We start from the raw sequence: 12,274 nt of genomic DNA on the forward strand, positions 1-12,274 counted from the left end.
AGACGGTAAATCTTATGGCAAGTGTATTTTACCACAATAATATAAAGAAGAAGAATCCCGACTCCCTAAAAGACGTATAAACCAGGTGAATTGGAAGGCAGCCACATTTGGCTTGTACATGAGTTTCATCGGGCTGCACGGAGTTTAAAAAAAATTTTTTTTAATCTGTGGCTAACATATCTAAAATGGGATATTTCACATACAAAAATTCTGATGAGCAATTTATTTGGAAATCAAAAACCCTGGCCCCACTTGAGCTGTGTCTGCCCCCACCCCCACCCCCCTCCCCCCCCCACGTCAGGAGGAGAGCAGGGCTGCTACTCAACTTTGGGGCTCACACTCTCTGATCCCCTCCAGTCCCCTTTCCCCCAATCTTCCCTTGGGATCTTCATCTGCTCTGTTTGGTCCCCATTGGCACTAAAGTGCAGGATTTCCAATACTCGCATAAAACGATTAGAAACGAGGCAGAAAACAAAATGCGGAAATTAGGCAAATGGTATGGTGATTTCTGTTTTCATTCCCTTGTAAATGAGATGTCAATGGATACTGTTTTCCCCAAAAGTGTTACTCCACTTTCAAAACAGTAAGGAAATGTCCCCTTAAAGCAATGATTCATAACCTCAACTGCACATGAGAATCCACTGGGAAACTTTTAGAACTATTGGTGCCTAGGTCCTACCCCCCACCTTGGAGATTCTGATTTGTTTGGTCTGGAGTGTGGCCCCCTGGGCAATTCTGGTGTGGAGCCAAAGTTGAGAACTCCTGCTTTACATTTTCCCTTTAGAGACATGCCTTCTTCTGGCCTCAGATGTCACAGATCAAACTGCACACACGTTGAGAATCTTTAAAGTTTTTAAAGTCAGTATCTTTTGTTGTTCTTGGTAACTACCCCTACAAACACATGCTATCTTCAGCTGCTCAACAGGTATCTTGACAGATACAAGAAACACAGGAATAAAAAATCTGTTTTTTGTAGGGGAGTCCACTGCTTCATTACCAAAAACAGCATCGAAAGCACCTCATAGAAAACTGAAAAGTTAACCCCGTGTTTGTTTAATTGGCGTGAAGGGCCCTAGCCTGTAGCACGCCATACACTAAGGAGGCTGTCTGATAAAGAACACCCGCTGTTTACCCAGGCTGGAGTCTTAATGGATTGTCATGTGAATGCGTGTGCGTTGTTCAAAGTGATCACCCCTTTCCAGAGTGCAACCGTGACGTGATTGCTGACATCCTGGCCATGTATTTTCCATGTGCTCCTATGTGCTGTTTCTTCCACCAAGCTCTTCAACGCTACAAAAAAGCATCTGCTGGCAGAAAAAACAAAACCTGTTCCACAGTCCGGGGCATATTCAAGGCACGCTATCCTACCCTGGCGCATACCTTCCCCACAGACAGCCCAGGTCAGAAACGAAGCCCACACCTGCCTTCCGGCTCACGATCGGAACGGCTGTCTGGTCAATTTCATCAGGCACATTCTGTGCCTCCTCTCCATACCCCACCACAGCTGTCTGCACCTCAGGGCACGGTGTTGGCTCGGCTTCCAGCACCCATCTGTGACTTGGCGAGGAGGGGGAGGAAGAAAAGAAAAAGAAAAAAGAAATTCATGTGGTGAGTGAGCAAAATTGCCCACGTTGTCCCAGATGAGCCTCAAATCATCCACAATTTGATTGCCTTCTGAAAGGCCAGACCCTGGGGTTATTGAACCTCTTTTTGCATTTGAGTCTGAAAGATGGAACGGATGGTCCTTTACAAGTCTCTTCTGTAATTTTTAAGACTTTCCTTTCCTTTGAAGAAATGGGGAAAAAATTAGAAATGCTGAGTGGGACAGATCACAGGTTTTCCCCTGTCTTGTGCTTCTGTGCACAGAATCAGATAAATCAGTACCAGTTTAGTTTACCTGGTAAATTGAGAACACTTTTTATTTTCGTCATAGGAAGTACAGATGTTGGCTTTTAGTTTTTGAAGACAGGCCTAGTCCACCATTTCAACTGAGCTGGAATGTCGGGAGTCCTCAGCCCATCTCCGATCTACCTACCAAGGCTCTTTGGTTAAAGTCCTGGGAATCCGCATTTATAACAAGCGTCCCAGGAAAACCTGGGTGGCTCAGTCGGTTGAGCGTCTGACTTCGGCTCAGGTCATGATCTCACAGTTCGTGGTTCAAGCCACGCGTCGGGCTCTGTGCTGACAGCTCAGAGCCTGGAGCCTGCTTCAGATTCTCTGTCTCCCTCTCTCTCTCTCTCTCTGTCCCTCCTCTGCTCATGCTCTATCTCTTTCTCTCTCTCTTAAAAATAAATAAACATTTAAAAAATTAGAAAAAAAAGGTTATAACAAGCATCCCATGTGATATAATGTATCCAGTCAGGCAAGTATGAATAGAGTTAACAAACAGTGACACCCATGGAGCTTAGATATTGCTCTTATGAACCCAGGGAGCAGTGTCTCCAAAACTTCACTCAAGTGTTACCTTTATTCACAATTTTGTCCAGTTATTTTATAATTGGTAACAGTGTATGCTTACAATTTTCTGTAAAGTGAGTCACTATTTTTACAAAAGTAAATTCATTTTAAAAGAGAAATTTGCTTTATTAGTTCAAATGAGAAACAGACATCTTGCCACAATGAGATGATGAATGTAAAGGTAAATATCATTTTTTTTTAAATGCTATGAAATTCTACCTAGACATTAGTACCTGCTGAAGCACTGAGTCTGTGGCAGCATCTGTTGAAAAGACAGTATCAGCAAGTGCCAAAGAGGTGTTACAGACTTGGGAGCACCACGTGGAGACTCTCTCCTTGATGAGATGATTGACAGGGACAGAATGGAGAATAACTTCCTCACTGAGTGATTCAGTCCCATTGAATGTTGCCTAAGCACCACCTGAAGTCATTTCCCAGTGAATCACGGCACACACTTTAGCAGAACTGCAATAAAGTCCTCTCCTGAAAGTCTACTGACTCTGGATTTGCAAAAACAAAACAGAACAAACAAACACACACAAGAACAAAAACAAAAGCAGAGGCCTGTACTATTTGGGACACTGGTAAGCATAGTACACGTGGTCCATGAGTCTCCAGGACCTCCCTCAGATGTCACTCTCAAAGGGTGAGGGTGTCACCAATTTGGATTAGGACCCAACTACCCACTCACTGCGGTTTGTGACCTTGGGCAAGCCTCCAGAAACCTTCCTTTCTACAACATAAAATGACCCGATACTTGTTCAAGCCAAGATGAAATAAAATGATGTTTGAAAAGCCTTAACCCAGAGGATGACGCATGGTTGATGTTCAATAAATGGCAGCTTTTAAAAATTACTAAGACTTCATATTTTTAACCGTTTTTGATAGAACTCTTTGTAGAACACTATTCTACTTCCTAAATGCAGTGTAACTTGATGACTCAAGGTAATCATCTTGAATGTCTCTGCAGTCATTTTATTGTCATTGGATGCATTTCTAACACTTTCCCATATTCATCTTCTTGTTTGGCCATTCCACATACGCAGTGGGTTGACAAGCCAAAGGTCCTCAGACAGAGACCTGATTAAAACACAGCGAAATTTCATGGGTAGCCAATAAAAATGCAAAAAAGATACTCTAATGGTAATCAGAAAAATACAAATTTATGCAATGAGATATTTTCAGTCCACCAGCATAACAAATTTTAAAGAGTGCAGTTATCTAAGGTTGGTGAGAATATGGCAGATAAGCACTTTCATATACCAAGAGTGGTGATGTCAATGGTTACAACTCTTCTGGAGGGCATATATCCTTTGGCCTGGCAATTCTATTTCTAAAAATCTGTGCAACAGAATCTCTTCCTTATGGACCCAGGATTGGATGTGCAAAACCCCTAGTGGTGGTGAGGATGGGGAGAAGTTATAACCCCGGTGCACTGCTGCAGAAAACAGTATAGCGGCTCCTCAAAAAATTAAACGTAGAATTACCACGCGATCCAGCAATTTCACTTTTGGCTATACACCCAAAAGAATTGAAAGCAAGGACTCAAACAGACATCTGTACCTGCATGTATCATAGCAACATTATGCATGATAGCCAAGAGGGGAAATAACCCAAGTGTCCGCTGATGGACGAATAACAAAATGTGGCGTATAGTGCGATGGAGTGTTATTCGGCCGTGAAAAAGAATAAAGTTTGGAGAGATGCTACAACATGGGTGAAAACATTATGCTAAGTTTATTGAACTTAGTCAGACATAAAATGACAAACACCACTTGTAGGATATACCCATCACGGTCAAATTCATAGAAGCAGAAAGTAGAATTGTGGCTGCCCGTGGCTGGGGGAGGGGGCCATGAGGAGTTAGTGTTTAAGGGGGATGGAGTCTCAGTGTGGGAAGATGAAAAGTTCTGGAGAAGGATGGTGATGGTCACACAGCAATGGGAATGTGCTACATGCCACTCAACTAAACATGGTTAAAATGGTAAATCTCATGTTAAGTATATTTTACCACAATTTTATTTTTTGTAAGTAATCTCTATATCCAACCTGGGGCTCAAACTCCCAACCCTGAGATCAAGAGTCCCATGCTCTACTGACTGAGCCAGTCAGACACACCTACCATGGTTAAATAAAACAATGCAATGGGGCACCTGGGTGGCTCAGTTGGTTAAATAAAACAATGCAGAGCTAAACAAAAAAAGTGTCACTTGTGAACAGAACTTTGATGTTCTGGCGACTTCCTTCTTCTTATTTCACATTCAACACTATGTGTAATAGGGGGACAGAGGATATCACAGATCTGGCCTCAAAGTAAGCAGAATGTTACTGAGTTTGTCTTTTTTTTTTTCATTCTCTTTCTCCTATTCATCTTCATGCCCATAAAAATACTAATAGAAAACCGCTGATGTTTATTAAATAATTAGTAATTAAACAGTTAGGCATTATGATGTCTACTCTTCACAAAATTTACAGATTATGAAGATTCAGTAAGATAATATGTACAAAATGCTCAGCACAGTTCCTTAATTGTTATTGTTCTGATTTTTATCTCATTTAATTCTCAAATCATTCCTATGACATAGGTATTATTGATAACCACATTGTATGGCAATAAAAATCAAGGTTCAGAGAAGTTAAGTGATTTATCTAAGGTCACATAGCACATGGCAGAGTTAAGGCTAAAAAGCAAACTGTCAGACCCCAAAGTCTATGTTCTTGACCACTATTCTGAGAATATTTTCTCAAGTCTTCATTTTCATGAGAAGATTCTGTTTCTAAAAGTGCACCAAAGCAAGTTTTAATTAATGTTTTAAATTTCAAAATATCTTTTTTTTTAATATCACTTATTGTCAAGTTGGCTAACATACAGTGTATACAGTGTGCTCTTGGTTTTGGGGGTAGATTCCTGTGATTCATCACTTATATACAACACTCAGTGCTCATCCCATCAAGTACCCTCCTCAATGCCCATCTTCCCCTCTCCCCCCCCGCCACCCATCAACCCTCAGTTTGTTCTCTATATTTAAAGAGTCTCTTATGGTTTGCCTCCCTCTCTGTTTGAAACTATTTTTCCCCTTCCCTTCCCCCATGGTCTTCTGTTAAGTTTCTCAAGTTCCAAATGTGAGTGAAAACATATGATATCTGTCTTTCTCTGACTGACTTATTATTATGGTCTAATATAGTATATATTGCTATCTTCAATATCTAATGATTTATTCAAAATAATAGAGTTGAAAAGCACATAATTTAAAAGAACCCCTCTATCCTACCCTTCCCCATCTTAGTTTTCATGTCCTATTCTCCAGAGGCAACCATCCCCAAACCTTATACATTTTTCCCTGGTACTTATTACCATCCTTCTAAATAAGAAACTTAAACTACTGTTTCTTGATTTATCAATTTTAGAATGTCTATTGGTTCATTTCCCCCACACTAACACCACTCCTTACTTGGCCTCTCCTATCTCTCCAACATCATTACACAGCAATTTGAAGGTAGGAAATGTTTATATTATGACCATATAAATATTGTTTTCTACCAAACCAAGTAGATGCTCTATGACCATGCTTCCTCTCTTATAAAACCCTTTGCTTTTCCTAGAGTTAATTATTGACTTGGTTTTTTTATTTCTCTGGTTTTCTAAGTATTGTTTCTAAGTAATTTTCCAAGGGCTCCAACATTTCTGTCATAGGTTTATCAACAATATATTCTCTACATTCAAAGAATCAGTTCCGTGTTTTTCCAAGATCTCTCAGATTTTGTTTTCTTACTCCAATCAGGACATGTTATTCTCTAGGGCCTACTGCACAGCTGTCATTTTGAATCATCCCTTTGCCATTGTCCTCTGAATTTCCTTTGCCTCTTCCTCACTTTGAATCTCTTCCTTAGAGTCTTATCTCACTCTTTCTTATTTTACTCACATTTTGTTGGAGTACATTTCGAAAAGTTTATTGAAAGAGGGTAAATGGGAGATAGTTTTTTTACGTCCTTGCATGTCTGAAAATATCTTTGCTCTGTTACTCTGGTGACAGCTTGGCTGGGTATAAAATTCTAGATGGAAAGCTGGTGACTGCTCTCCCCTCAGGTGTGGCACATCTATATCTAATACATAGATTTTTTATTCCTTTATGTTGTTTTATTTTTTTTAATTAAAAAAAATTTTTTAAGTAATCTCTACACCCAATGTGGGGCTCAAACTTACAACCTTGAGATCAAGAGTCGTTATGTTCTACTGATGGGGCTGGCAAGATGCCCCAATATATTTTTTAAGTAAGTTCTATGCCCAGTGTGGAGCCTGAACTCATGACCCCAAGATCAAGAGCAATGTGCTCTACTGACTGAGCCAGCAAAGTGCCCCTCCTTCATGTTGTTTTAGTGGGGTTTCTGGAAGAAGCAAAGACAAATGTAGAGTATTAGTTTACCATGTTTACCAGAAATCCCCCCAACAACTTTTTGTCTTCCAGTATTTGTTGAAATCTCTTATCCACTATTGTCTCTTCTCCCACTCTCTTTGTCCTTGTGAGTTAGTACTTTCTCATCCCTTTATTGTCTTTCAGTCAGATTTTGGGAGGAAGAGGAAATAAAGGTGTCTCCCAATATACTGGCTCTAATTGGAAATTTCACAATGGTTTATTAAATAAAACTCAAATGTCTTGAATCAGGTAATACAATATCCATACATATGAACAGAGGGTGAGCCCTCCAAAGGATGAATTTTGTGCCCTCTTTTGCATCTGAGGAGACAAGACCACTTTATACTTTCCTATGAGATCTCTACTCCTCAGCTGAACTTGGCTAGCACCTAAACACTGCAAATTACTACCTGCACACATAAAATTACAAATGCAATTATACTTGGCTTTCCTATTTACAACATGAGCAGGTTATGTTATCCCCAGATCTAAATAAGATTTTTTTAATGTTTACTTATTTTTGAGAGAGAGAGAGAAAGAGAGAGAAAGAGACAGACAGACCAAGTCAGGGAGGAGCAGAGAGAGGGAGACACAGAATCCAAAGCAGGTTCCAGGCTCTGAGCTGTCAGCACAGAGTCTGACATGGGACTTGAACTAACAAACTGCAAGATCATGACCTGAGCCAAAGTCAGACACTTAACTGAACCACTCAGGTGCCCCTCTAACTCAGATTTTTGCTTTTATTTCTATTTTATTTATGTTATGTTACGTTCCCTTATGTTATGTTATGTTATGTTATGTTATGTTATGTTATGTTATGTTATGTTACGCTACATTATGTTATTTTATGTTTTAAGAAAGGGACAGAAGAGCAGTGAAACACACTGGTGAAAGAATTATGGATGAAATACTACTATTCTCTATTTTTAAAGAAATTAAAAGTTTTAAAAAATCCAGACAGTAAAATAGTGACCTACAATCTCAAAGATATAGTTCTTCCCTGTCAGATGGGTTTCTGATACAGGTTGATTTTCCTGGAAGTAGAATACCGAAACAGAGTTTGAAGTACAACAGTTAGGACTCAACATCTGTGGAAACAAGTGGAAGGAAGCATGTGGGATAATTGGAAATATAAAAGCTGGTCTCTTCCCTAGCTCCTGGCACAGAGCTCCTGAAACCCTTGTAATTTCCTAAGCTATAAGAGCTCCGGGAGCATCTTTTGATCCAAAGAGGCGACTCTGTGTAGCCTCCCGAATGGGTTCCTGGATGGGGGCTGGTCACTAGAAAGACCATGCCAGGATTAGAAGCTTGGAATTTTCAGCCCCACTCCCTGTTCTCTAGAGAGGGCAGAGGGGCTAGAAATGGAGTTAATAATTAAGCATGCTGCATGAGGAAGCGTCCATAAAATCCCACTATTCTGGGGTTTGGAAAGCTTACAGTTTGGTGTGCACATCCACATGCTGGGAGGCTGACACACCCCAGCTCCTCAAGGACAGAAGCTCCTGCACTCAGGACACTCCCAGACCTCGCCCTATGTATCTCTCCATCTGCCTGCTCATCTGTATCCTTTATCACGTCCTTTCATAAGCTGGTAAATGTAAGTAACTATTTTCCTGAGTTCTGTGAGATGCTCTAGCAAATTGATTGAACCTGAGAAGGGAATTGCAAGAACTCTGATTTACAGCCAGTCAGTCAGAAGTATAGGTGACGAGCTGGACTTGTAGCAGGCATCTTGGGTGGCGGTTGAGGGGGCAGTCTGGCAAGACTGAGCGCTGAACCCGTGGGATGTGATGCTATCTGCATATAGTGTCAGAATTGAGTTGAATTGTAGGACACCCAGCTGGTGTTGCAGAATTGCTTGGTGCGGGGAAAACCCCCATGTATCTGGTGTCAGAAGTGTTGTGAGTGTGGTAGTATGAGAGTAAAGGAGAAACACAGGAGGGAGAACTGGTTTTTTTTTTCTAAACAAAGCAGAACTGGGCAGAGAGAAAAGCCCAACCATGGTGCACGTCCAACAAAGCCTCCGCCAAACCCACAGGAAGCTCTGTGGCAATGATTGCCTGTCAGAGTTTCTGAGTTGAGCCAAAGTAACAGGCTTGCACAGCCCCATCCCACTCTTGCCTCCCTCAGTCACCTGGTGTGAGCTGCCCCAAAAAGGACATGACCTTGGATGAACAGCTCTCCGCAGCTAAGGCGGAAGCCAAAGGAGCCGACAGCAGAGGCCATCTCTTGATTGTGTTCCCGGCAACGGGACAGCAAGTCTTTCCTTGAATATGGTCTGGGCAGCCCATCTCTTTGTCCATCATTACTGTATGAGTCTCCTATGGCTGCTGTAACAAATTAGCATAAAGATAGTGGCTCAAAGCAACACAAGTTTATTATCTTACAATTCTAGAGGTCAGGAGTCCAAAATCATCTTGTTGGGCTAAAGTCAAGGTATTCGCTCCAGGGGAGAATCCACTGCTTTGCCTTTCCCATCTTCTAAAGACTGTTCACAATTCTTGACCTGTGACCTCTGGCCAGCAACACAGCACTCCAACCTCTGCTTCCACCACCATACCTTTCTCTGATTTCCCTGCCTCCCTCTTTCACTTATAAAGACTCTCATGATGACACAGGACCCACTGGATAACCCAGGATAATCTCTGCATCTCAAGATCCTTAACTTAATCCCATCTGCAAAGACTCTTTTGCCATGGAAGGTAACATATTCTCAGAATCCAGGGATTAGGCTATGAACATCTTTGGGGGACCATTATTCTCCCTACCAAAGTTACCAAAGAGATATTCTAGAGTAACTGGCAAGAGTAGCACCAAGCAGACACACTCATCTGAGCCCTACATTTGTCTACAGTAATATCTCATGTGAACCGAGAGCTTACTCTGTCCCAAGGACTGTGCTAAGTGCACAACATGAATATCTCATTTCTGTCTCTCAACATTCTGAGGTGGGCACTATTATCATAATCTTTATTTTGCAGATAAGGAAGTGGAGGACCAAAGAGGTTAAGCTTTTTATGTTTGGTCAAACCGCTGGTCAGTGGAAGAATCCTAATTTAAACCCCAGTCTGCCTAACTCCAAAGCTGCTAGGTACCCTTGACCATGTCTTTCTAATCCTCCTTTGCTTGTTGCTAAGGTTAGGACTTTAAGCTGCTAGACACAACCGCCTCCCCTCACCCTACATGCCAGCTCAGGGTGGCACAGGACAAAGGCTTGATAAATATGTGTTGAACTGAACTCTCCAAAATGTAATCTCTGGCCAGTTTCTGCATAACCTTTAGGGCATTCCCAAATTCCCATATTCTTATTCTCACATCCAATAAACTTTTATTGGGCACTTACATGCCAGGGACTGGGGAAATTCAAAGATGAATAAAACATGTGGCTTATTTCCAGGAAGCTCACTTTCCAGTGAGGGAGTCATGATTTTGACCTTGGAGCAATTTTGAGTTTTCCTCCTTTTTCATTCCTTTAGACAATCAGCAGTGAATTTGAAAACAGGAAGCATCGTTGTTATTGTTTTCAACACCTATCCACAATAGGAGCCTGAAGAATAAGAAGAGGGGGCTGGAAGTTTTTGAGCTTTTCTTTCATATTAATATATATTTTTTACTGCGCACACACATGTATGCAGGGATGACTTTAGGTTTTATTTCTCTTTGTAAAAATGGAAGTGTGTTCTATATATTATTCTTATGCTTGTCTTTGCATTTAGGAATGCACAGTGGATGTATTTCCAAGCTTACATCCTCTTAACTGTTGTATTCCCCCACTGATGCTTATCAAAATAGTTCAAGTATTTTCCCCCAAAACTTGGAGGATAAGAACTTCCTTTTGTTGTGGTTACAACAACCTTGAGGAATGACGGGTCTACCTTTTTCTAAACCATCTAGCTCCTCATCCCCAGAAAGGTCTTTTCCAAAGCCTAAAATTGACGGGTCTTTTCTCTCCCAAATTTCCCCAGTGCCTGCAGGATAAATCCAAATCTGAACTGGTTGGCCTAGCATATAATGATATTCAGAACATGGCCCCTAGAGCTATTCAGCCTCACATGGTGACTCTACACATACACCTTACACCCCCACTGGTTTTTTCATTCCACCTTAGTGGCCTTCTTGCAGACTCTCAAAGGTACTAGCCTATCTTGAATCCAGGCCTTCCAACATCCTCTCCTCTCTGCTTGGACAGCTTCCTCTACTCCCTCCATCAGGATAAATTCTACTCATCCTTTGGATTTCTGCTGAAGCATCATTTCCTTAGGGTTTTCCTAGGCCCCTCCTAGCCTGGGTCTTAGTTTTCTTCCCTTCATCCTGGGTACATGCATCACGCTAGAAATTAATTTAAATGTCTGTTTTGCCTGCAATTCTCTCTGCTCCTCTGGAGAGTCTGTCTCCTTCACCTGCTGAACACTCCCCACGCCCCCAATCCAGGCCCTGCACAATTGGTGGCACATTGCAGATATTGATAAATGTTTGCTAAATGAGTGAAAATGGATGACTCATGGGGAAACTTTACTGCTTCTGGTTAATATACAATGCGTAGGTGCAGTCTCATGTTGAATATTTGGTTCCACTGACAATGATAAAGGGAAAAATCGCTTACCAAGGTGAAGGCACCCTAGTTTCTTTTTCAAAACTACTGTAAGAGTCGTTCTTTTCTTGTGTTTATTCATTTATTTTTGGCTTTAATCATTGTCAACCAATGTATTTTAAATGGGTCTTTAATAAACCAATTATCTGAAGTGTTGGGGATCTGATCTTGTTGTTGGTTGTTTCTGTTGACTCTCGCTCATGGTGGACTGTTTCCTTGTGTGTTTTGTAATTTTGAACAAATAGATCTTTGTTTGTGGGCATCTGGTACATCTAGGCTGAAGGTTTGTCCTTTCAGAGTTTGTTTAGCTCATTTCCCCATTGTATAAATTTGAACTCTAAACCTATGTTAGTATAGTCCTGTTGTGACGAATTCAGAGGGGGCATTTCTTTCCTACTCAGGGTCCAGAAAAAAAAGAGATAAGCTTCCTTATTATCTATGTTGGCTGGATGAGTTTTTCTAATCCCTCCACCCTTTCCCTAAGGGTGTAGCTCTTTGAGGGTCCTTGTCTATGTGGAGGCCACAGTTCCATCCCCCCAGTCTTGTCCCCTGTCCTTTGGGACTTTTACAACTGAAACCCCTCCCCAGCTCCATGAAGATAGTCCTTACCAGTTTGGTTTTCACCCTCTGTTTTGCTAACTCCTAAAGATTATCCCCTTTTTTTCTGGTGTCATTATATTTTATCCAGCATTATCTAGATGACTATCAAATGTGGGAAAAGTTTTTACATGATCTAATCCAAAATATTAACCAAAAATGGAAACCCAGTAGACTAGTTTATAGATCTTTCCTTCATTCTGTGTGCATGAGT

The sequence above is a fragment of the Panthera onca genome, chromosome D3 (assembly GCF_046562875.1).
Source record: "Panthera onca isolate mPanOnc1 chromosome D3, mPanOnc1 haplotype 2, whole genome shotgun sequence".
In the NCBI taxonomy this organism is placed as follows: Eukaryota; Metazoa; Chordata; class Mammalia; order Carnivora; family Felidae; genus Panthera; species Panthera onca.